General features: G+C 44.5%; 1 protein-coding gene and 1 long non-coding RNA gene across 4 annotated transcripts in view; one reads left to right on the top strand and one right to left on the bottom strand.

Annotated features, from left to right (window-relative positions):
• Nucleotides 1–26583, bottom strand: part of B3GALT5 (beta-1,3-galactosyltransferase 5) — a 165637-nt gene that overhangs the window by 32529 nt on the left and 106525 nt on the right. The window contains exon 1 of one of the 3 annotated variants that reach the window (XM_082458877.1): nucleotides 3275–3372. The exons of 1 other annotated variant lie outside the window; for it this stretch is intronic. The gene's annotated coding sequence lies outside the window, so the exon portion shown is untranslated. Of the gene's footprint in view, nucleotides 1–3274; nucleotides 3373–26583 lie in introns of those variants that run through there. One more of the 3 variants, XM_082458876.1, reaches the window with a different exon arrangement.
• On the top strand, nucleotides 3326–25343 carry LOC309659293. The gene is made up of 3 exons (XR_014262718.1): nucleotides 3326–3440; nucleotides 4352–20553; nucleotides 20869–25343. It is a non-coding gene; the product is annotated as an uncharacterized lncRNA (long non-coding RNA).

Genomic DNA, 26583 nt, shown 5'->3' with positions numbered 1-26583 from the left:
TTCTGGCAGAGAATCAAGTAAAAATTTGATCAGAAGCTGGGTCAAATAGACAAGCATCCTGAGAAGGCAAAGGACTCCCCTGGGACACCAGTGTCTGGCTCGGAGCCCAAGTCCAAGTCCATGCCCAGGCAGGAGGCGATGGAGACCCTGACACCCTTCCAGAATTGGTCTGAACTGACCTGAGTCTGCGCTTGTCTTCTGCCTGCAGCTGGGCAGGCAGGACTGAGGAAGGAGGGCTGCGCGCTGGTCCCCTGATGAAAGGATGAACTTTGTCACCCACGCAAGGAAGCCTGGCCAGGCATGTAGCCTCTCATAATACCAGACATTAATCATCGTTCTGCTTTATTCAAAGCACCTACTTAGAAATCATACAGAAGAAAGGGTGCCAGTGTCTGGAAGAATCTTCGCAAAGACAGCACTGTCCTTGTCAATTTTTTGAGGTGACAACTTAGTGAAATATCTTTACACTCCAAGTTGCATATGCAGGAGTTAAATGTCAATGGACCTCATATTGAAATCCTCTCTGCACATATCAGAGCTTAATTATTTTTTAAGTTTACCTAACAAAGGAACTATATAAGATGAACTGACTTGAAAAGAGAAAGAAAACATGAAAGGACAGAGAAAACAGGTCTTAATAGATGTGCAGCCATTCCTTAAAAGGAAGATATACCTAGATAGATGGATAGGTGGATAGATATAGATAGATAGATAGATAGATAGATAGATAGATAGATAGATAGATAGGGGTTTTTTTTTAACCATGTTTAAAAAAACTTATTTCTCTTGTAATAAAAAATAAGAACTTATTTCTCTTGTAACTGGAAGTTTGTACATTTTGAGCCCCTTCACCCACTTTGCCTACCGCCCACCCCACCTCCACCCCTCAATCCCCACCCCCGGCCTCTGGCAACCACCAATCTGATCTCTATGCGCTCAGTTTTTTGTTTTGTTTTGTTTTAGATTCCACATAGAAGGGAGATCATACGGTATTTGTCTTTGTCTGACTTACTTCACCAAAAGGAAGATATTAAATGCACTCTCTTATAAACAATTTGCCTATTACTTGTAGCTGTTTAAGAGGAAACACCATAAAGGATGGCCATCTGCCAGACTACACAACTTAACTGAAATATTTTAGTACATGTAAGGATGGGCAGAATCGGCATGCATTTAGCCACAAATGTGGCTCTAGGGACTTCCTGTCTATAAGACACTCTACACAGCCGCCATGTCCCATGCCCCAGTGCTCACTGGAATATGACACCTCCCCAGATCTCTATCTTCATTAAATTCTACTCCTCCATTTCAAGAAGCGGGGGCAGAAATAGTAAATGAGGGAGACAAGGGGATGGGAGGTGATATTAATATTTACAAAGGGTAAAAACATAATAGAGACTTTTCTTAAGTTTGTCATGCTAATATAAAGGAAGAGTGAAAAATAACTTCACAATATCTGATTACTGCTGATTTGAAAAGGGTTTTGGAAGCTGTATTTATCCCCAACAAGTCAGAAACCTAAACAAACCAACAAAAAAGTGAAACAGAAACAGGATTTTTTTATAAGTTAGATGCAATATTTACCACACATACATACACACACACACACACACACATGACTGGCACAGATATTGCAAAAATGTTGATTATGAAATTGTAAGGTATCTCACCGCACTTAGGAATGATCTAAACGACTCCCTTTCTCATCTCTTCCACAAAGTCAAAACCCTACTGGCACTCGGTGAAAAGATGTCTTTTCATCATATTGTCTGTCAGCCCCTGCACAACGCCCACGCTCTGCAGGAGCTGTCTGTGCAGACTGGTAAGGAGCTGACTTCTTTTTTTTTTTTTTTTAGATCAGTTATTCATTTTAACTGTGAGACATTTCTATCCAATGTTAATTCCCTAATCTTCTGTTTGCACTGTGTTCACCCAATAACCCAACTTCCTGGGTGTGTGAGGTGAGTAGGGATAACCCTTCAGAAATACATTGTTATCAACAGCAAGAAATAAACAAATCATCCAGTTTAAAAATGGGCAAAAGATGTGAACATTTTTTCCAAAGAAGACGTATGGCCAACAGGTATGTGAAAACATGCTGAACATCAGTAATCATCAGGGACTCATCGGGGAAATGCAAATCAAAACCACAGTGAGATATCACCTCACACCTGTTAGGTTGTCTATTATCAACAGAACAAGAGATAACAAATGCTGGTGAGGATGTGGAGGAAAATGAGCCCCTGTGCCCTGTGCATGGGAATATAAACAGGTGCAGCCACTATGGAAAAGAGTATGTAGGTTCCTCAAGAAATCAGAACTACCACAGGATCCAGCAATCCCATCTCTGAGTATAAAACCTAAAGAAAATGAAAATATCATCTCAGAGAGCTGTCTGTAGTCCCGTGCTCACGGCGGCATTATTCACAATAGCCAAGGTATAGACACAACCTAAATGTGGACAGATGAACAGATCAAGAAAACGTAGGGGGGACTTCCCTGGCGGTACAGTGGTTAAGACTTTGCCTTCCAGGGCAGGGTGTACAGGTTCCATCCATAGGGTGGGAGCTAATATCCCACATGACTCGTGGCCAAAAAACCAAAACATAAAACAGAAGCAATATTATAACAAATTCAATAAAGACTTTAAAAATGGTCCACATCAAAAAAATCTTCAAAAAAGAAAAGAAAATGGGATACACACATATGAATGATGGAATGGAATGTTTTCAGCCTTAAAAAAGAAAAAATCCTGCCCTTTGTAACAACATGGATAACCCAGGAGGGCATTGTGCTACGTGAAGTAAACCATAGGGAGAAGACAAATGCTGCAAATACTGCATGGTATCGCTTACACGGGAAGCTTAAATTTTTTTTTTAAGTGGAAATCATAGAGAGTAGAAGAGTGGTTGCCAGGCGCTAGAGCGTGAGGGAAATAGAGCTCCTGAGGATCTACCGCATAGCAAGGTGTCTACAGCTGGTGACACTGTATCGGATAACTGAAATTTGCTCAGCGGTTAGAACATAAACGCTCTCAACAACAAAGGTAAATCTTTTAAATGAATACACTGTTGGACCAACTTTGATCACATCTAGTCTGTAACCACTGCCTTAATGTGCAAAAGAAGAAAGAAAGAGGTCAAGCCCAAGCCCGCCGTAGGCGGTCCTCGGACGTGCGCTGGCGGGCAAAACCGCCCGGCCCCGGCCGCCTCCCCCGGCTCCCCCGTCCCCGCCCGCGCGCCCCGCGCGCCCGCTCGGCCCCGCCGGCCCTCACCGTGCGCCCAGCACTCCGCGCGCGGAGCCGGTGCAGCCGCCGGAGCTCAGAGCCGCATTGCGGCCGTCCGCGGAGGAGCGGGTCCAGGCCCAGCGCGGCTGTCCCCTCCGCTCGGCATTTAGGAGGTGGGAGGAGCGGCGCGCCGTGCGCACGGGAAATCTGATAGGTGAGGAGGCGGCGGCGGGTGCGTGGGGGGGGGGGCGCGGGGACGCGGGTCGCTGCTGCAGCTGGTGCTGCTGCTGGAGGGGGGCCCTCCCCTCCTCCCCCTCCCCCTCCCCCTCCTCCCTCCCCCCCGAGTCCCCGCCGGAGCCCCGCGCGGGGCTCCGGGAAGTGGCGGGACTCCCGCGCCGAGCGCCAGGGGAGGCGGCAGGCACGGTCTGCCTTGTTCCTCTTTGGTCGCCCCCAGGGGAAGAGCATCTTTCACGGAGCACCAGACGTTCACGACGGTGGAGTTTGCTCCGATGCCCCTTAGGCCGGGGCTTTGCGTTTACCGTCCTGCCCTCCCAGGGGACGGTCCCAAAGTTAACTTCCAAAACGCTCTCCGTGCGGGGGAAAGCCCCGCGGTCCCGCACTCCCCAAACCCCAGATGCCTCCAGAACGAAGTCCCTCCCCCCCCCCCTTTCAGAAAAGAGATGCTATTTTCATAGCAAACAACTTGGTTATGAGCAGAGTCAAGGTCAGACGACGGAATGGGGAGTTACGGGGGCTCTTAAATCCTTAGGACGGCCAAGCGAAGTAGGCAGTATCCCCATTCCCACTTCACAGATGAGGAAACAGGCGCGGGGAAGTTAAGGAGCGTGCAGCGGCTGAGGGGGTGAGCAGTGAGATGGATGAGAGGGTGCCAGTGGGCCCCCAGCTCCCTCTGGCACGGAAAAAATAGCTCGCTAGAGATTCATGTGCGAAAATATACATGTACGCTTTTTAAGAGTTGGGGACACGTCGTGGATCATCTCATTGAGGGGTTCTCAACCCTGGCCGCACATTAAAGTTTCCTGGGAAAGTTTTAAAATTCCCAACGCTCAGGCCCTACCCCAGGCCAAAGGAACTGACTTCTTTTCCTTAATCTCGTATCTGCAGTAACCTCAGAACAATGCCAGGCCTTCTTTTGCCACGGTTGGCATGTGATCCTTCTTGCGCAAAGATGAAGTGAGCTCTTCTCGGGGGGAGGACGAAGACCCCCCCAGTACTTGGTGAGCTACAGCGCCAAAGCCTGAAAGATGCAGAACAACTGTTGCTGAGCTGGAGAGAAAGGAAGACACCCCCACCCCCACCCCAGCCCGGGGATCCAGTGGGCAAAGCTGTGGGTGGCTGGCGAATGCCCCGTGAAGAGGCTGATCAGATAAGAGTCAGCGCTGGGAGCAGGGTGGCACGATCACCAGCCTCACTCGGTTGATGCAGCTCGTTTCCTGGGGTAACCAAATGAGCCTCGCAGCTGAGCGCTGATGGTCCGGCACAGCCAGATGGATGCAGCTTCCACAGCCTTTAGGTGAGGCGGCCAGAGCCCAGGGGTGAGTGAGGTAATGCCTGGCCTCCCCAGGCACCCCCGTCCTCTCCCTCCCCCAAGTCCCTCCCAGTCTCGCGCTCCGTCTCTTGTGCCTCCTCTGTCCGGCGTTGGTACCAAGCCACGCCTGTCACCCACACACACCTCAGCTCACCTCGGCTCAGAGGGCTCTAGGCCTCGCTTCTGGTATCCCGAGGGGCTGTGACACAGGGCAGATGTTTTTTAATCGAGGAGAGCAAGGAGGGTCCAAGACCTAGAGAAAAGGGGCTGGGGAGGATGGGACTGAGTGGTGGAAGGCCAGTGTCCCCTGAGATTGGAACGATGAAAAGCCATCCAGGCAGAGGGAAGGCTGAGACAGGAATTTGCCTGCCCGTGGCTCAGTGCTACCGTGTGGTGACACGGGTCAGTGTGCACAAATCGCGTAGCTTTGGATACACAGGTCGGGAAAATGAAAGCACAGTCTCCTGGACCAGAGCTCACCGACGCTGGCTGGTGTTTGCTAAGCTCCGGGAGGAGCCCAGGTAGTGGCTGCTCTGTCCCCGTCACCGTGGGGTGGGTCTCACCTGTGAGTCACGCACAGCGCTCCCCTTGAGGAAAGGATTTTGCAGAAGCAGAGGCAGCTCTGCCCCATGTCCCCCACCTCCACCCCACACCCTCTCTGCAGCAGGGGACCCATGACTGCCAGTCATAGGCTGCTGAGACCCAAAACAAGGATTCCCAACCTCAGCACGATTGACATTTGGGATCAGAGTTGTGAGGACTGTCCTGTGTGTTGCAGGATGTTTAGCAGGAACCCTGGCCTCTCCCCACTAGATGCCAGGCGTGCACGCGCACGCGCACACACACGGTTGTCTCCAGACTTTGGCACGTGACCCAAAGGGAGCGAAGTTGGCCCTGATGGAGAAGCGCTGCTCTAATAAGAAGGAAGGGGACCCAGCGCCCCTCAAATACTGCAGAACACGTATTTATCAGTGATGGCCCCATGGAAAGGGGCCGTTTCTCAGATTGGAAGCCTCCACTACAGAACGGGGCCCCTGGCCAAAGTCCACTTCGTCCGGTCACAGCAGCCTTCCTGTGCTCCTTGAACAGGCCGAGCTCATTCCATGGCAGGGTCTGGGCACCTCCTCTTCCTTCTGTCTGGAATGCTTCTCTGCCGAACATCCATGGGAAGACCACCTCATCCCCAGCAGAGGCTCGGCCTGGCACGGAGTGGACGCTTGAACAGTACTTGTTGGATAGACAAGTGGGAGGATGGACAAAGGGCAGAGATGTGCGCAGGGGCTGGAGGGCGTGGAGAAAGCTCCGCTTATGCCGTTGGGTTGGGTCCGGGGGTTATGGGAAGCACGGGGCAATCCTTTCCCCCCTTGGTGATCACAGGGGGTGGAGGTGGTGCCTACTTCTCACTCATCTCAGAGAGGGGAGAGCTGCCACAAGCGGGAAGTCCTGCACTTCCGATAAAGAACCCGGTGGAACCAGCACCGTGGCTCAGACAGTCCCGGGGACCCGCAAGGAAATTTAGAGAACCGACCAGAGTTTCTTTGAGGCCTGGAAAATGGTGCTCCTGGGGCATCCACTGTACTAATTAGAATGATTGTGCCGGGGAGGTATTTAAGGCCAGCAGTGGTTTTCTGAAGCCTTAAGCAAAGCTCTCAGGGACCAAGATGAAGGGTTGTGGGAATTGATATCCCGAGCTCGGAGGAAGTGGCTGAAGTTGGCTCGGGATCTGGTGTATGTGCCGGCTGTGTGAGGCCTCATTGAGGAGATTCTGGCTACAGCCAGGTTGGCCCATGCGGTCCTACAAGGCTGTGACCAGTCACGCCCTACAGACTGGGATAGGGCAGCCCCTCATTCTTATAAGTAGATGGGACCCCACCTTCCCAGACAATGAAGGGATTCACACTCCGAGTGGGTCCAGAAAGGGCAGTCTACCCTGGTTTAAAGAGGGTCGGGTTAGGCAGGAGGGCTGAGTTCCGATGACCCCGGCCACCTCCGAAAAAATAGAGCCCTTCAGCCCTTAGGCCACAGCCGGAGTGTAGTAAACAGTGTATAAACTCGCATCAGTAAGTTTTGTATTTTGTACTTTCATGTAAGTATTTTGCTTTATTTTGGGATTTTTTCATCATAATGCAATTTTATGGCACATGAAAACCCAAGGACTCAGAACAAGACCCCTGACTTTCAGCTGTTGGGGTGGGTATTTGTACTTCCTCCTCAGCATAATGCACATCATTCACGGAGGGACGTGCTCCCCTTGACATCTCCAGTGAGTGCTGGAGCATCTAAACCTAACCCGGAGAATTCCCTGGTGGTCCAGCAGCTAACCAAGCAGAGCAAGTCCTAAGCTTTCACTGCCAAGAGCTCAGGTTTGATCCCTGGTCGGGGAACTAAGATCCCACAAGCCACACAGTGTGGCCAAAAAAATAATAAATATATAAATAAATAAATAAACCTAACTGGATTCTAAAGTCTAAAAATAGGTGTTTGCCTTGCATCTTTTTTCTTTAAAGCGTTTTAATTTTTTTTCTTTTTTTTTTAATTTTTGTCTGCCTTGGGTCTTCGTTGTTGCGTCTTCGTTGCTGTTCACGGACTTTCTCTAGTTGCGGCAAGCGAGGGCTACTCTTAGTTGTGGTGCACGGGCTTCTCATTGCGGTGGCTTCTCTTGTTGCGGAGCACGGGCTCTAGGCGCTTGGGCTTCAGTAGTTGTGGCACGTGGGCTCAGTAGTTGTGGCTCGTGGGCTCTAGAGCACAGGCTCAGTAGTTGTGGCACATGGGCTTAGTCGCTCCACAGCATGTGGGATCTTCCCAGACCAGGGCTCGAACCTGTGTCCCCTGCATTGGCAGGCGGATTCTTAACCACTGCCACCAGGGAAGTCCCGCCTTGCATCTTAAAGGTAGAAGTTCCAAGCCAGGGAGGTGACAGAGAGGCAGGGCCAGTCATCCTGGTTCTGCAAGCTTCTGGCTCTGGACGTTGGCTCCTCCAGCTCCCTTATTTGAACAGTGGACATCAGGACGGAGGGTTATGTGGAAGAGAGCCACCAGCAATCTCAGCATTGCCTGCAGGAGCATTGGCCACCCTCTCAAGAAACCCATTCTTCAGAGGTATGCACCATCCTTGTCAGAGAAGCTATCTACCTTCTCTTTTTTGAGGTGTTGAAATCAACTCCACACTCAAAGATTCTTTTACGATTGAGGAGACTTTCACGTGCCCTGAGCTCTGCTAACAGCTCCTAGAGAGGCATTGAAGAGAGTCCTGGGGACCATTTGCAAGAGAGGACATTCATTTCAAGCATATAAACTCTGGAGCGTTGACTTCATATATTGATCATCTTTTGAAGAGGGCACAAAAAAAAGATAAAAGTCATCATCTTTCTCCTTCAGGGAGCCCCCATGGCAGAAGAGAAACCAACTTGTCAGTAACTGTCCATTTCAGGAGTTGGATCTGGACGTGAATGAAGTTTAACAGAACGTGGTGGGAGAACAAGGAAGAGCTGCTTGGTTCTAAGTGAGGGACGAAGGAGGACTTGTATCCAGAATATATAAAGAACATTCAGAACTCAATAGTAAGAAAACAAATGACTAAACTTAAATATGTACAAAAGACTTGAAGAGTCACTCACTGAAGAAGATATACAGATAGCAAGTAAGCTCATAACAGTTACCCAGCATTAGTCACCATTTAGAATCAAGACTTCATCATTGTTTTCCATCTATTTTTAGTACTAGAAACTCTATTTGCAAATGGAATGTGTCTGGGCCTCCAATATCCCAAAACGAGCTAGGTCAGAGTTGTTCTGTAGGAGGTTAGCAGGCACCCCCAGCCCACTCAACAGCTCTCTTCCATCGTCCCAGGGATACCATCTTACACCCCTAGGACTTTGCCCAAGCACTTCAGCATCTCTAGACCTGAGCACAGGGACGTTTCCTTCTGATTCTAACCATCATGTCGGTTAAGGGGGAGAAGTACAGAGCAGGGAGGAGGCTAAGGAAGTCAGGGCACTGGCAACTTGTTTCCGAAGCTGTATGCTGGGGCCCTCCCCTTCGGCTCTGGCCTTTCAGACATTTCCTTCCCTTTAGCCCACAGGTGGGTGTGCCAGGGCACGGCAAGGAGATCAAATATTAATCAGCCGTGACTTCTTGCCCGCTCCCTTCCGCGGGGTGGAATCACGTTAAAAGCAAAAGCTACAGTGCAGTTTAGAGGGCCTCTTACTTTGTCCAAACTCTCCTACTTTGAAAGCGCCGTGTCTGTAAACCGTTTCATTCAAGCTTCCGATATTCCACCCCTCTACCACTTCCACCCCTGGTGGAGTGCGTGGGAGACTTTACTATTTTTCAGATGAAACTGACCCAGTGGTGACTGAGATCATGGGCTCCAAAGCCACTTACCAGCCCTGTGCCCTCTTGTCACCGCTGTGACCCGTGCCCATAAGGGAGGTGCAGGAAAAGTTGGGGGGGGGTAGTTTTCTGGTTTTTTTAAATTCATACATCTTTGTTCCTTTAAGCATTCGTGTTTGTTTTTTAACATCTTTATTGGAGTATAACTGCTTTACAATGGTGTGTTAGTTGCTGCTGTATAACAAAGTGAATCAGCTATATGTATACATATATCCCCATATCTCCTCCCTCTTGTATCTCCCTCTCACCCTCCCTATCCCACCCCTCTAGATGGCCACAAAGCACCGAGCTGATCTCCCTGTGCTATGCGGCTGCTTCACACTACCCGTCTATTTTACATTTGGTAGTGTATATATGTCCATGCCACTCTCTCACTTTGTCCCAGCTCACCCTTCCCCCTCCCTGTGTCCTCAAGTCCATTCTCTACGTCTGCGTCTTTATTCCTGTCTTGCCCCTAGGTTCTTCAGAACCATTTTCTTTTTTTGTAGATTCTATATATGTGTTAGCATATGGTATTTGTTTTTCTCTTTCTGACTTATTTCACTCTGTATGAAAGACTCTAGGTCCATCCACCTCACTACAAATAACTCCATTTCGTTTCTTTTTATGGCTGAGTAATATTCCATTGTATATATGTGCCAAATCTCCTTTATCCATTCATCCAGTGATGGGCACTTAGGTTGCTTCCATGTCCTGGCTATTGTAAACAGAGCTGCAATGAACATTGTGGTACATGACTGTTATTCAATTATGGTTTTCTCAGAGTATATGCCCAGTAGTGGGCTTGCTGGGTCGTATGGTAGTTCTATTTTTAGTTTTTTAAGGAACCTCCATATTGTTCTCCATAGTGGCTGTATCAATTTACATTCCTACCAACAGTGCAAGAGGGTTCCCTTTTCTCCACACCCTCTCCAGCATTTATTGTTTGTAGATTTTTTGATGGTGGCCATTCGACTGGTGTGAGGTGATACCTCATTGTAGTTTTGATTTGCATTTCTCTGATGATTAGTGATGTTGAGCATCCTTTCATGTGTTTGTTGGCAATCTGTATATCTTCTTTGGAGAAATATCTGTTTAGGCCTTCTGCCCATTTTTGGATTGGGTTGTTTGTTTTTTTGACATTGAGCTGCATGAGCTGCTTGTAAATCTTGGAGATTAATTCTTTGTCAGTTGCTTCATTTGCAAATATTTTCTCCCATTCTGAGGGCTGTCTTTTCAACTTGTTTATGGTTTCCTTTGCTGTGCAAAAGCTTTTAAGTTTCACTAGGTGCCATTTGTTTATTTTTGTTTTTATTTCCATTTCTCTAGGAGGTGGGTCAAAAAGGATCTTGCTGTGATTTATGTCATAGAGTATTCTGCCTATGTTTTCCTCTAAGAGTTTTATAGTGTCTGGCCTTACATTTAGGTCTTTAATGCACTTTGAGTTTATTTTTGTATATGGTGTTAGGGAGTGTTCTAATTTCATTCTTTCACATGTAGCTGTCCAGTTTTCCCAGCCCCACTTATTGAAGAGGCTGTCTTTTCTCCATTGTGTATTCTTGCCTCCTTTATCAAAGATAAGATGACCATAGGTGTGTGGGTTTATCTCTGGGCTTTCTATCCTGGTCCATTGATCTATATTTCTGTTTTTGTGCCAGTACCATACTGTCTTGATTACTGTAGCTTTGTAGTATAGTCTGAAGTCTGGGAGCCTGATTCCTCCAGCTACGTTTTTCTTTCTCAAGATTGCTTTGGCTATTTGGGGTCTTTTGTGTTTCCATACAAATTGTGAAATTTTTTGTTCTAGTTCTGTGAAAAATGCCATTGGTAGTTTGATGGGGATTGCATTGAATCTGTAGATTGCTTTGAGTAGTATAGTCATTTTTGCAATGTTGATTCTTCCAATCCAAGAACATGGTATATCTCTCCATCTGTTTGTATCATTTTTAATTTCTTTCATCAGTGTCTTACAGTTTTCTGCATACAGGTCTTTTGTCTCCTTAGGTAAATTTCTTCCTAGGTATTTTATTCTTTTTGTTGCAATGGTAAATGGGAGTGTTTCCTTAATTTCCCTTTCAGATTTTTCATCATTAGTGTATAGGAATGCAAGAGATTTCTGTGCATTAATTTTGTATCCCTAGTCCTGCTATTCCAGGGCCCTTTGAGTGGTTGTTTGAGTCCGCACAGAAGCACTTCTGATCTCCAAAAGAAAGTAAAAAGTGTTAGCATTTATTTATTGGTGAATGAATGAACAACACTGTGATGTGAAGGCTCTGTTATCCAGAATTTTTAATTGTTGATTTCATTGAGTGAAGCCTGGGAGAAAGAATTAATCATAGTCAGTGTGACTAACTCACTGTCTTTTTTGGAGGTAAAATTATTATTAACTATTATCAAATCTCCATGCCAATCATTACGCTAAATGTTTTACAAGCATTAACTTGTTTCTTTCTCTCACTACAGTTGTGCGAGGTGAGTGCTGTTTTATCCCCATTTTACAGATGAGGAGACTGAACCACAGAGAGGTCAAATAATTGGACCCCAGAAAACAGTCTCTGGCCAACTAGAAATAACCTAAAGTAATCATGTATGTCCATCACTTTTAAACTGATGTGAATGGAAGACTGGCAAGAGTTAGCAGAGATTTGTTTCAAAAGAAGAAACCCCAGAAGCCATCATTAGTGCCTGGCCTGCAAGCTGGATCAAAAACCTTGAAAAAAGAGATAGGAAGCTAATTACCCTGCTTCCCTCTGAGGCAAAACATCCAGGAATAGGGTGGAGAGCAAAAAGAAAAATTAATTAGAGACGAGGTAAAAAATGAAAAAGGAAGAGCCATGCAAAAAATGATAAGATCCTCTTTAGATGTCCAGGACCAGCCCTGCATTCCATTACCCATGGTTTTTCTATTTTTCTTCCTTTTTCTTTTTTAATTTATTTATTTGGTTGTGCAGGGTCTTAGCTGCAGTAGGCGGGCTCCTTAGTTGCGGCATGTGAACTCTTAGCTGAGGCATGCATGTGGGCTCTAGTTCCCTGACCAGGGGTCGAACACGGGCCCCCTGCATTGGGAGCACTGAGTCTTACTCACTGCGCCACCAGGGAAGTCCCTCTTCCTTTTTTATGGACTTAAGATTATGACTTTTAAGGTTCTCGTGGTTTGTGTGTGCTAGGGCAGCATTTACAAAAGTCCGTCCCCTGGGTGTTAAAAGTGTATTTAAAAAAATTAAAAACAGTGTCTAGAGTCTCATGTACTAACAACCTGGTCCATACAGTTTTTTAGTGCAGGACTTCTCAGAGCCTTTATGGTGAATTGTGAATATTCAAGAGGGGCATGAGGAATGCAGGCTTTTCCAAACGTATCTAATAATGTAACCCATTTTTCAAAGAGCACGTTGTAGGACTGTTGTTCCAAGGTCCTCACTTTGGAGAATGATGTTCTAAAGCAAAATAAATCAAAGGGAAATAAATAATGGCACGATACGTCCGTCCTTTCTGTCTATTACACGATGTCCATTTGGCAACATGCTGTCTAAGTTCATGAACACAGATGAAAGGAAGCTTGTTGAGGCACTTTGAGAAGTGAACTTGGTTTTTGACATTCGTGTATGGACCACACTGTCCCCAAAGCCCACAGGGCAGAAAACAATGTTTACCCTTGGAAACAGGGTTGAGTGTTATAAAAGCATTATGGTTATGTAAATTTTTCTCAAGTACTGGGTCCTTCTCTCCCTGGAGTCAGGAGAACATGCTTTTCTCAGCACTTTCTGCCTTCCCATACTCCCTGACCCCATGCAGCCAAAGAAGGATGGAGCTCTTATATGCTTTGTCCTAGAAGAAGCAAGTGATAAAGCAGGAATTTCCAGATCTACTCACTTGGATGAGACCCAGTCTCTCATCAATGGGCTGACTCCCGTTATAGAATGCCCAGGCACGAAAACGCCAACACGAGCCAAAATTCTTGCCACGAACAGACATCTGTGGGCAAGCTTCTTCCAGCCATGTCACACCTCCTTCTGCTGCATCTCCTTAGAGCCCAGGCATGCTGTGGAGGGATGGGACCCTGGTTCTGCCTCACCATAAGGTTCCACCGTCTCTTCATTCTGTAACAATTGCCAAAGCTCCCAAGACTGTGAAGTAGGCAGGGCAAGGGGTGAGAGGCAGAGAGGGCAGACAGATACATTTGAGAAGAGCCTTTCCATCCGAGAGGGAAGGACCCATCAGAGCAGACGTCATCACTGAGCTCACAAGCGTCCCCACCAACCAGCTGGACCTGTGACCCCCTTTGTGGATCTACAGTGTCATCGTCCAGCCCGACACCCGGGTGGGATGCCTGAGGCCCCTCCTCTCACCCTTCACAAAATCCAGTCAGTTCTCCATAAGCACGTCCATCCCAGTCCAGGCCTCCCCATCTCTAGCTGGTGCTTTGCAACCACCCCATGCTTGGCCTCCCCCTGAGCTCCACTCTTAGAAGAATCTGACCTAAATAAATCAGGCCCTTGCTTGAAAACAGTGGTTGCTTCTGGCCAGATGCATGCCCACACTGAAAAAACCATTCATAATTTGACCCCAACTGCTCACCCAGCCTCATTAGAGGCCTCTTACCAACCATGCTGACCGTCTGCCACTTGTGACATAACACTCTAGCATTATTTATTACTCTCCTGCCCACTCTTCCCTTCCCCAGGTCCCTAGAGAACTCCTATTCAGCCATCAGGACCCACATCAAATGTCCCCTTCTCTCCCCAGCTCAGAGTTAGTGATTTCGGCCTCCTGCCACATTTGTCCCTGCCTCTGCAGCCCCACTCGCCACATTGCACTGCTGGGGCTGCTGGCTCTTGGCTCACATGTTTGTCACCTTCTCACTTGGGAACGGAGACCTCATATCATTTGTTTTTAAGCCCCCGACCCACGCGTGGTGTTGCCATATAAGTGTTAAATCATGCACTAGCAGACACTGAGGATACCCCTTCCTGTCTTGCTGTGACCCCCCCTAGAAGCCTGCCCATGGCATCATGCAGACCAAAGAGGAGGAAGAGGTGACATCTCTTTGTTCTTGGTTTCTCACCCCTGTCACATGATGCGGCCAGTTGTCAGTCATTCAGGCTAAAATATGGAAGAGCTTTGTTGAAAACTAGAGTGTTGTTTGCAGAAGGGGTGGCACATTAGGATGTGTGCTGGGACTCAAGGTAGGTACATTTCAATAGGAGACCATCGCTCAGGCCATGCCTGGCACTACTGGGGATGACAGCCTCGGCCACAGTGAAGTCCCTGGGGTGCCCAGGCTGCTGGGCTGGGACACCAGGAGGGAAAGGGATGCCAGTGATGGGGGCCCAGGAGGGATGTCTTGCTTCGTCATTTTGACGCTGGTCATGGTCCATATTTGGGGAATGTTGTTTTTGTTCATTTTGCCATGTACTTTAAGCCCTGGTCACAGCAAAAGGACTTTTGGAAATTATTCATTTTTGCTCATCTACTCAAAAACAGTAGAATTGTACAATTAATATTTCAACTCTACATCCTATTGGAAGCCACATACAAACAAATCAGGATGCCTTATGTTAGCCAAGTTCCACCTACAGAGCTGTAAATAGGATATTTTCATGTGTTCCTGTCGACAGAATTATTGCCAACCATAAAAGAACCTCGTCATGCAAGAAAGTGCAGTGTCATGCCGTTAGTGAATAAAATTCTGGAATGAATTGAACCACTGGAGTGAAATCAATAATTTAGAAAACGTGGAAAACTGAATAATCAGTTTCACTTATTTAAACAAAGGGAAGGTAGAATTTGCAGTGGACAGGGGCGATCTGTCATGGACAGAGAAATTAATGTAATTCAGCCAGGTCTCAAAATAGAGACAGTAACCAGTATTTTTCCACATCAAAGGTTTTAATCTTAGAAAAAAGATCATTAAAAAGACACATCATTAATCTTACTTTATAGCATAAGAAAATGGTTTAAGCATTTGATACCTAGATTTTCCAGTCTCAAAAGGGAGCACTATAAATTTCACTACATCAATGGTTTTAGTGATAATAATAGCTGTTCTGAAATTGGCAAAAGTTCCCCGTTGGTGAAAGAAGTTGTTGTTCAATAATTTACATAGCCCAGTTCCTCCTGGTGGAGTTCCACAGAGCAAGCAAGGACTGAACCATCATTCTCACAGTCTTTGCACAAGACCTTTCCTCTTGAAAACACATGAAGCAAGAATGTCTTTGTCGGACATTCTCGGCAATCACCCTCAGCTCCCAAAACAACAAGACCATGTTATAGAACCTTAGAAAACCTTTCCTCAGGTATAAATCTCCACATCTTTCCTCCTGGGAGTGTAACAATCACAGAGGAGAGGCAAGGCCCCTCTAGGGGCTAAATGTGTATTCATACAAAAATGAGAGGCTGTGACACGCCCTCCTGAATTATCTTTGGAGCTGGCTTGCTGCTCTCTGAAGGGAAGAACTTTCCCAGCTACTCTACCAAGTTGTCAGAAGCCATTGTCTTGGATCTGGAGCCCTCAACCCTTCCCAGGGCTTCCCTGTGGCCAGAAAGGAGCTGGCATCCAGGATGGAGAGGCCTCAGGCACAGCAAGGCCGCTGGACTCCGCGTCTGAGGCAACGCTTCTGCTCGGGACTCACATGAGAGCTTCCCGTTGCCTGTTACAATAATGAAGCGAAGAGTGAAAACATGAGCCAGAAGACATGCACATTAAGAAGTAAAGACAGCAAAGAAGTAAAGAGTTCTGGTGTATGTTGTAAAAGTCTCTACCAGCAAGGTCAGCTGACTCAATCAGGCCATGAATTGCCCCACCTGGAGAGAACACTGGGCCCGTGGATCCCAGCATCCAGGCTGGTTGACGGGTCTCTTTCCTGTAGTTGATCAATAAATTGGGGATCTGGCTGGTGAGAGAGAGCCTTAGCAATCTGCATGCGTGAAATGAGGGGTGGGGTGAAGGCTGCCTCTTGCCCTTGTGCCAGGGACCCCCGGAAAATCTGTTTCTCAGGCCCAGACCCTTGGGCCTTGTCATCTGGCCATCCTTCCTCCATCTGAGAAAAAGATGGAATTCGAACCCTGTCCCCAGGAGACCATGCTCTAGATGCTGGGGAGACAGGCATGAGCGGAGGAGCCCACCCGCTGGAGAGGACGCCCCGTGACACATGGCGCAGGATGCCGCTGGCCAGGCAGATGGAGGTAGCCAGGATCTTCTGCCTTACTTTACCTCCCGCCCATGTTTTCTCCCGCTCAGATAGGGAACGGCTCCAAGTAGGTTACCTGCTCCTTCTTATACCCCAAAGTCTTGCCATCAGTTTAATCACTGCTCAGTTCTGATGGACTCTGGAGGTTGTCCACCCTTACCTTTACAATCAGTTACGATTTTAATCATGGGCTCACTCTACAGTGTGAATTCCACCTTCCTCTCTCTTCCCAGGATTGTCCCAAAGCTCACCTCTCCCTGGGTCACCAATATAACCCATTGTGGTCCGTTACTCCTTTGGCTTGGGCCACTCCTCCAGCAATCTCGATCATGGGACCTAGGTTTGGTTGTTTTGCTTTGCTTTGCTTTAGTGAGGGACGTCTTAAAATGCTGCGTGGAAGGCTGAAGTCTCTATCAGAAATCCTTTTTCAAATTTTACTTTTAATTTTTTTATAGAAATATAGTTGATTTACAATATATATTAGATTCAGGTGCACAATATAGTTATTTAAAATTTTTATAGATTATACTCCATTTAAGGTTATTATAAAATATTGGCTATATTCCCTGTGCTATGTGACGGACGTATCCTTGTAGCTTATCTGTTTTACACATAGTGATATATACCTCTTAGTCCCCTGCCCCTATCTTGCCCCTCCCCCTTCCCTCTCCCCTCAGGTAACCACTAGTTTGTTGTCTATATCCGTGAGTCTCTTTCTGTTTTGTTATATTCATTTGTTTGCTTTATTTTTTAGATTCCACATAAAAGTGGTAACATGCAGTGTTTGTCTTTCTCTGTCTGACTTATTTCACTGAGCATAATACCCTTCAGGTCCACCCGGAAATTCTCTTGAAGGATCAGATTTCTCTCACCTGTATAATAGGGTTCATATAATCCTAGGTTTGTCATGAGGATCCAGTGTCAAGGTAAAGGTGAAAAAGCCTTTTGGAAACTAAAACACATATGAACAAATATTCTCATTTTAGTCACCATATGAAAAAGGAAGTTTGAAAAGAAAAAGAAAAGCAACGCTCTGATTACTATGCCCCAGGCAAATCGCGGTTGGACCAACTTCTACCAAGCCCTATGGTAAACATCCTGGTCCCACACCAGCCCCGCAGATGGTGCACAGAGCAGGAGGATGGCTCAAGATGTGTATGCATGTGGCCGCCCCAACAGAGAGACCTGGCCAAGCCTGCTTCCTGGTGACTGTGGCCCCCTTGTTCCCAGGATGTATTGGTTCAATTGAGTCAGCAAATGTTTCTGGGCGCTGACTGTGTGTAGCCTGTAAGCCCCACGAGGATAGGGCTCGGGCCCGATTTAGGTATCACTGTGTCCGCCGCCACCTGAGACACATCTGCCCGGCACAGCATAGCTCCTCAATAAATATTTCATTGACAGACCATCAGGCAGTAGCCTAGGGACAAGGGTACCAACCATTAAAAGTCAGAGGAGACAAGGAGTGGCCATGATACAAACAAGTGACAGTGTGAGCCGGATCAAGGCAGGAGCCGAGATAGAACTTTGCGCCATAGATTGTGATTGATTCTGTTGGGCCACTGGGATGAGGGAAGTGCCACTCAGAGGAACTGCCAGGAAAACTGGACCCCCCGGGACAGGTGTAACTTCAAACAAAGTGGAAAAATAGAGAAAAGGTGTTCCTGGCAGCAATGTAAGCACCAGCAAAGGCCCACAGATGCCAAAATGGATAGGGTATGGTTTTTTATTGTGGCTGAAACAAACTATTACAAGCTGAGTGGTTTCAAATCACACAGGTTTATTATCCTGCACTTCTGGAGGTCAGAAGTCCAGTGGGCTCTGCTGGCTTCTTTGCTTTGAGTCTCTCAAGGCCAAAATCAAAGTGTCGCCAGGACTGAGCTCTGAGGGAGAATCCACTTTCAGCCTCACTCAGGCTGCTGGCAGAATTAAGTTAGAGGAATGAAGTCCTTACTTCTGACCAAGGTTAACATCAGCATACCAAGGGGAAAGAGTGGAAAGTCTTACTCAATTTCTTTGATGTTTATTTTTTGCCTTCCTTTTGATCTAGTCTTCTTTTCCTGGTGTGGCAATTTTATGGCTTGAATCTTAAAGGAAAAACTGGACAGAATTTTTACTGAGGATTAATGTATGCTGAACACTGGGCTTCAAACATATATAAAGAAAACCTTTCCACTTTACAGCAGCAGTTGACAAGTACTTGTCAGAACAGATGTTGTGTTTCTTCTCAACTGGCTCCAACCAGCTGAAGGGACCTGGGATGTCAGACCCATTGGACTTAATTGAAGACACTTTCCTAAACAGTGAGCAATGGAACTTCTTTTGGCCAACAGTGTACAGACCTATGGACCCATTTCATCCTATCCAGAAGATTCTTCATTAGCATAATCACTATGAACTTCCCCTTTCTGGCATTTAAAACCCCCTGAATTTTTGCCTCAAACAACTACTTGTGTTGGCCAGGGTTCTCTAGGGGAATGGAACCAACAGGACATGGACAGAAAGAGAAAGAGATTTTAAGGAATTGGTTCATGCAATTGTGAAAGCTGGAAGTCCAGAATCTGCAGGGTGGGCTGGCAGTCTGTTAACTGATTAGATGAGGCCCTCCCCCATTGCAGAGGGCAATCTGCTTTACTCAAAGTCCACTGATTTAAATGTCAATCACATCTAAAAATACCTTCACAGTTACAGTTGAGTTTTGAGAATTCTTTATATATGTGTCTGTATATGTATATAATTTAGTAGGTTTTTTTTTTTTTTTTTTTTTTTGGCCTCGCCATGCAGCATGTGGGATCTTAGTTCTCTGATCAGGGATTGAACCCATGCCCCCCAGTGGAAGCACAGAGTCTTAAACACTGGACCACCAGGGAAGTCCTACCAGTATTTTTACCTTACATATACTTGTCCTTTGTCAGATACGTGGTTTGAAAATATTCTCTCCCTGTCTGTAGCTTGTCTTTTCATCCTCTTTCACAGAGCAAAAGTTTTCCATTTCAGTGAAGCCCAGTCTATCAGTTTTTCCTTTTAGGGATTCTGCTTGTGCCTAGTCCTAGATCCCAAAGGTTTTCTCCTATATTTCCTTTCTAAAAGTTGTATAGTTTTACATTTTAGTACATGATCCATTTTGAGTTAATTTTTGTATAAAGTGTGAGACTTTTGAAGACTTACTTTTCTGCTTATGCATACCCAATTTTTCCAGAACCGTTACCTGGAAAGGTTATCTTTCCTCCACTGAATTGCTCCACCTTTGTCAAAAACAAATTGGGCTTAGTTGTGTGAGTCTATTTCTAGGTTTCTGTTCTCTTCCATTGATCTATGGGTTCACCCCTCTGCCAATACCACAGTGTCTTGATTACTGTAGCTATGTAATAAATCTTGAAATCGAGTAGACTGTCTCTTCCCACTTTATTCTTTTTCAAAATTCTCTTAGTTATTCTAGGTCTTTTGCCTTCTCATATAAATTTTAGAATAATCTATATTATTTTTTTCTTTATATGTACTTATAGCTTTGTTTGTTTATTTTCTTAAGGTGGAAGCTTAGATTATTGACTTGAGAGCTCTTTCTTCCTATTAAAAGCATTTAGTTCTGTACTATTTAATTCCAGAAGAGTTCCTCTATGCACAGCCTTAGCTGAATTCCACCAGCTTTGATAGGTCATATTTTCCTTTCCACTCAGCTCTACATGTGTTCTAAGTTCCCTTGTCACTTCAGTAATCCCTATGGATTGCTTATAATTGCCAAGTGTTTGGGGGTTTTCCAGATATCTTTCACTTAGTGATTTCTAGTTTAATTCTATTATGATGAGAGAACATACTTTTAATGATTTCAATTCTTTTAAATGTGCTAAGGTTTGTTCTGTCCCCCAGAATGTGGTCTGTCTTGGTCAATGTTCTGTGTGCATTTGAAAACAATGTACATTTGGGTGAAATGTTATATAAATATCAATTATGTCAAACTGGTTCTTAGTGTTATTCGGATCATCTATATCCTTGCTGATTCATTTGTTCTATTGATTCCTGAGAAAGGAGTGTTGAAGTGCCCAAGTATAACTATGGATTTAACTACTTCTACTTTTTAATTCTTTTCAATTTTGCTTCATGTATTTTCAAGTTTAGGTGTATACACATATTAGGATTGTAATTCTTCTTGGTGATTGAACATTTATCAATGTATAATGCCCCTCTTTATCCCTGGTAAGCTTCTTTGCTCTAAAGTCTACTCTGTGTGATATTAGTGTAGATTTTTTTTTTAATTTTTATTTATTTATTTATTTATTTATTTTTGGCTGTGTTGGGTCTTCGTTTCTGTGCAAGGGCTTTCTCCAGTTGCGGCGAGCAGGGGCCACTCTTCATCGCAGTGCGCGGGTCTCTCACCGTCGTGGCCTCTCCCGTTGTGGAGCACAGGCTCCAGACACACGGGCTCAGCAGTTGTGGCTCACGGGCCCAGTTGCTCCGCGGCATGTGGGATCCTCCCAGACCAGGGTTTGAACCCATGTCCCCTGCACTAGCAGGCAGATTCTCAACCACTGCACCACCAGGGAAGCCCCTAGTGTAGATTATTGATTAGAATTTCTATTGATTAGAATTCTTATCACACATCTTTTTCATCTTTTTAGCTTATGTCATTATAGTTAAAAATTAGTTTCTTAGACAAATACCATACGATATCGCTTATATGTAGAAACTAAAATATGACACAAATGAACTTATCTACAAAACAGAAACAGACTCACAGACATAGAGAACAGACAGGTGGTTGCCAAGGGGGAGGGGAGGTGGGGAAGGGATGGATTGGGAGTTTGGAATTAGCAGACGCAAACTACTATATGTAGAATTGATAAACAACAATTTCTTACTGTATAGCACAGGGTACTATATTCCATATCCTGTGATAAACCATAATGGAAAAGAATATGAAAGAGAATGTATGTATATGTATAACTGAATCACTTTGCCATACAGCAGAAATTAACACAACACTGTAAATCAACTATACTTCAATTTTGTAAAAATTGGTTTGTAGAAGTCCGCATACAGTTAGGTTTTACTGACATTTTATTAGCCAATCTGACATCTCTGGCTTTTAACTGACATTTTTAGATCATTTACATCTCATATAATAATATGGTTAGTTGCCATTTTATTAAATATTTTTATCCCTTTGCTTATTGTTCCAGTTTTCCCCCTTCCAGTCTTCCTTTGGATTATTTCAATGGTTTTTAGTTTCCATTTTACTTTATCTTAGGCTTTTTGGCCATATTACATATATTTATTTATATATACATATATATATATACATATATATATATATGTATATATATATGGTACTTTTTTAGTGGTTGCTCTAGGGATTATAATATGAAATGTGTGTGTGTGTGTACATACATACATATATGTATATATATATATAAAATATAAATTTCACAGTCTACATAGAGTTAATAGTTTACTGCTTCAAGTAAAATGTAGAAGATGATTTATAACCGTATAGTTTTATATGGCTTATATCATAAACTTTATAGTTGTCATACGGATTATATCTTCATATATAATCAGTCAGTGTTATTATTTTTTTATTTCAATGGCCATACATATTTTGAAACACCTAAGAAGTGAAGAAGAGTCTACTATATTTACCCAGATAGTTACCATTTTTGTTACCCTTCCTTTGCTCCTGTTCTAAGTATCCTTCTGGTATCATTTTACCTTAGCCTGAAGAACTTCCTTTAACATTTCTTTTAGAGCGGGTCTGATGATGACAAACTCTCTTAGTTTCCAGTCATCTGAGAATGTCTTCAGTTTGCCATCAATTTTGAAGACTGTTTTTACAGGATGTTGAATTTTGAGTACACAATTCTTTTTTCAGCACCTGAAGATGTTATTCCACTGTCTTCTGGCCTCCATGGTTTCAGGTGACATATCTGTAGTCATTTGAATAGTTGTTCCCCTATTTGTAAAGTGTAATTGTTCTGTGACTACTTTAAAGTAGTATAATGTGGACTAGAGAAAATATTACCCTCATGCAGATCTAACTTACAACATCCCACGTTCCCAGGACCCCTCCAGCTTGTGCATAGGGGTCCCATTTATCTGTTCAGAGGTCTTGCCTGGGACCTTGGCCAACTGGCTAATACCCTAAGTGGCCAGCAGGGGCAGCAGCATCAAACATCTCTGCCAACGCCTCCCTGTGGGTCACAACCCCCAGGCCCACATGCCCAGTTGCACTTATACTGTCATTGAAAAGAAAGGTCAGGAAGAAAGGGAGAGTGTATTTCTGGTCATCTTTCAAATTCAACTGCGTTACAGAGAGCCCAGATGCTCCATCAGGCAGGACATTGCCAGGCATAAACCAGGGCTGAGCTGGCAAAACTAGGACGTCTGGACCGCATTTCCTCTCAGATCTCATCACCCCCTTCAGGTCTGAAGGCTGAAAGTTCTATTCAGATTAAAGTGCATTCATCCAATCGCCTCCCTCAGACACAGGCTTTCAGGCTGCCCAGTGGCCGAGCCTAGTTACCCTTCCAGATCTGGCATGAATCTCTGTCCTCAAAGATATCCCTACAGCTGTGTCCCTGCCAGGGCCAGAAGCCAGCCTGAGCTCTCTGTTCCCCCACATTGTCTGGGAACCCCACCTGCCCAGCCCTGGACCGACTTAATCCACGCAGTGCTCGGCCAGAAACAGAGCAGATCAGATTGCATCCGGAAAAAAAAGAGTTAAGGAAAAGCAAATTTTACCACTCCCTTGAAAAAGTACAGGAAATATCGAACAAGCAACAATTTAGATAAAGATCTGTTGAGTAGAGAAAGGAGATTAAATAGAAATATGTACAAATAAAATGAGACAGCCCTATACAGTGAATCTAAAGGCAAGGCCCTTCCGTATACAAGCTCATAACCTTGGGCAAGCCTCTTACACATTGTCAGACCTCAGGGCTGTCCAGATTCAGTAACAGTGGGGCCTGGCACACGGTGACCCCAGCAAGTGCTAGATGAAGGAGTGAGTGAGTGAGTGAGTGAGTGAGTGTAGGATGGGCTGAGTCCAGAGCAGAAAGTATTTTTAAAAATAGGTAAAATTTTATTTAAATCTTTTATTGCTAACTAAAATTGTATGAAGGCTGGTCAAGACCCGTAGAGTTAAAACCAAAAGGAGTATATGTTTTTCTGGCAGGAAAGCAGTGAACTCTCCACACCCCTGAGAGCAGGATCAATGTGGATGCGGAAGACACCCCTTTCAGGGCAGTGCACTGAGGTCTTGGAGGGTCTTGCGTGGAAAGCCAAGTTCAGGGATTCCCACATATTTAGTAAGCGGACTGCTTGTTTTTTGGTGGGTTTTTTTTTCTTGACATAAGAAAGACATCCTGCATTCCTGACATCTGTTGCCTGGGAAGGTAAACACTGTTGAAAAAGCCTCATAAATTTTAAATGATTTTGCACCTTCTGTTTCACAAGTGTCTCTACACATAGTTGAACAACAGAAAACACGTAGGAGGAAAACTCTTTATCCAGGACATGCACAATGCTAATGGCACACACATGGGTTTAAAGTCCCTTTACAAAGCTCTCTGCTCCTCAGGAGTTTGGAAACCCTAATGAGGGGAAAACATCCTGGCCTCTGAGTCAGAGTGACATGTTTAAAGTTATATCTGGCCTCATAAAAGCTGTGTGATTGTGAGCAAGTTAAGAAAACTCTCTGAGTGAACCTTGGCTTCTGTATCTGGAAATTGGGGGTGATACTCATTCCCTTGTAGGCGTCCTCTGATGATGAACTCAGACAACGTAAGCCAAAGAGCTGGCATACAGCAGGCACTCAGCAAAGGCCTGTGTCCTCCCTAACAGGGGAGTCACGTTTAAACTCACATCCAATAATAAAACCCCAAGAGAAGAGGATCAATATGATTTTGAATATTTTATATCAAAATAATTATTCGATAAATCAAGTTTTCTCTCTATACTTTTGGAAATTATGCCTTCCCCTTTCTATTCTTTGGGTGGTTATCCTTAAAATTAGACTAGACATACATGGCAGACGCCCAAAATTAATCCACTCTCTCATTCCACCGGGCAGCACATACCTTACAATGTGGAGTCTCCAGCCCTCTTCCTGCTGTACCTCCCTGCCTTGTTGTCCTGCATTCTCATTCCCTTTATTTAGAGCCCCAAACTAGTCATCATTATTTTTGTTATTTTACATAGTCCATGCTTTTTTTTTTTTTTTTAATAGCTGTTCTCTTCAGTGAATTCAGTGAAGGTCTACTGGTTTCCATCTGGTTTCCATTTTATTTGTCTGAAAATGCCCTTGTTGTGCACTCACATTTTAATGATACCCCCAGGTATAGAATTCTAAGTTGAAGGTATTTTCTCTCAGCTGTTTGAAAATGTTCCTGTATGGTGTGAGAGTTACAGGCACAGGCTCTGCCTGGCTTCGCCAACTACTAGCTGTAGGAACTTGGCACGTGACTCAGAGACTCTGGGCCTAGCGTCCTCATTGGCAAAACCCAGATAATATAGGTCCTACCTTGTAGGATTGTTGTAAAGACATAGTAAATGTAAAACCCTGAGAACATAACAATGCCTGCCATAAGATTAGCTATTCTTTTTATCGTCACTTTACTGTCTTCTGACTTTTACTGCTGCTGTTGAGAAGTCTGATGATGTCTAATTTTTGTTCTTCTTTTTTAGGTAACCTGACTTTGCTCCCTGCTTCCATGTAGGATCTTTGTTTTAGGTGTTTTACAATTTCGTTCCCATGTATCTAGCTGTTGTTTATTTTTATTTATTTAGGTCTCACCGAACTTCCTGAATCGAAGAATTTGTTTTCTTCCTTGAGATTGGAAAATTCTCTGCCATAATTTCTTTGAATGTTGTCTCTATCTCTTGCAAGCTCAACCTTGCATTTAGAAGGATCTTTTTTTATGTCATCCAGTATTTCTAGGGTTTTCTTTAATAGCAGTAAGGTTTTCCGTGTATGTGGATCACCTCATTGACAGAAATAAAAGTCCTAATCTGTGCACTTTTCAAGTTCTTTAAATTTAGCATTAAATTCAAATATAATACCAAAGAACACTTTAGAGCCCCAAATTACTTATTCAAATGGGAAAATCTGAATACACTGCATACAATGACATTATTCTTATAACAGTGCTAAGCCGATCATTGAAAGCAAGGGAATGTTTGAACTTAAATTTCCTCTGACTGACGCTCAAAGGATGTTCTAAGACCTTATTGTGCCAACATCTTTTTCCCAAAAACTTATCTGCCTGCAGAAACCTCTTAACAAAGCCAGTGAGTAAAAGAAGATACACCATGCGTTTCTTTTTTAGGGTCACCAACCTGCCCATTTCTATTCTCTTGTCTGTGGGCTAATTAAGCATCATGATTTCATTCCATTAAACATACCAACATTAAATTTATATTTTTTTCAGCATACTTGATAGCATTTTACATACTTGCCAGCTTTTTTTTCTTTTTCCCTAAATTCACACTCAAAATCAAATTTCCCTATTTCTTTTCTTTCAACTTAACTCTGCTGAGAAAATGAGAATATATTCATTTCTAAGTTAAATGTTTCGCTGCATAATTACATGCCTTTGGTTTTTCCATCTCCTGCGTTGGCATTCTTTAAGTCTGGACTTTGTTGAAATCATTAAATCATAAAATGTGAGCTCCAAAAGGGCAGGGACTTGTTCTTATTCAGCCCTATATCCTCAGCCCTGTAGGACGCACTCAACAAATATATGTTGAATGAATGAAAGAAACTTTAAGCTTTTTCAAATGAACTTCCCTCCCAAAGCTGGAATCGCTTTTAGTAGCATCAGAGTAATCCAAACTCTGCCTAAATATCTCCAGTGGCAAAGAGCTCTCAACAGCATACAGAAATCTATTCCACTCACCCCTAGACCTGTCCCCCACTAGACCCAGTTGTTTGGTTGATTTGGGTTTTTTTGTTTGAGTCACTCTACTTCCTACACCTAGCCTATCTGGGTCCCAGTTGATTCTTCTGCAGTAATGCTTCCTAGGATTATACCTGATTCTGCATGATAACCTATCTTAAAAAACCTCTCCCTTATCTTGTAATAGATTCTTAGAGTTGGAGAGGATCTGAGGTTGGGTCAGTTTTTCGAATTTCCCCAGTGGCTTTGGATGCAATTGGTTCATGGGCCAGCACTAATCTGGTCACTATTCTGGCAACAAATTCTCCTCCAAATTTCTCCTCTCTTCAGTGAAACAGTCCTCATCCTTTTAACTGGGTCTAT

The sequence above is a fragment of the Balaenoptera physalus genome, assembly GCF_965194825.1.
Source record: "Balaenoptera physalus genome assembly, chromosome: 4".
Lineage (NCBI taxonomy): Eukaryota > Metazoa > Chordata > Mammalia > Artiodactyla > Balaenopteridae > Balaenoptera > Balaenoptera physalus.
Note: the sequence above shows the minus strand (reverse complement) of the source record. Positions and strands in the feature narration are given on the sequence as shown.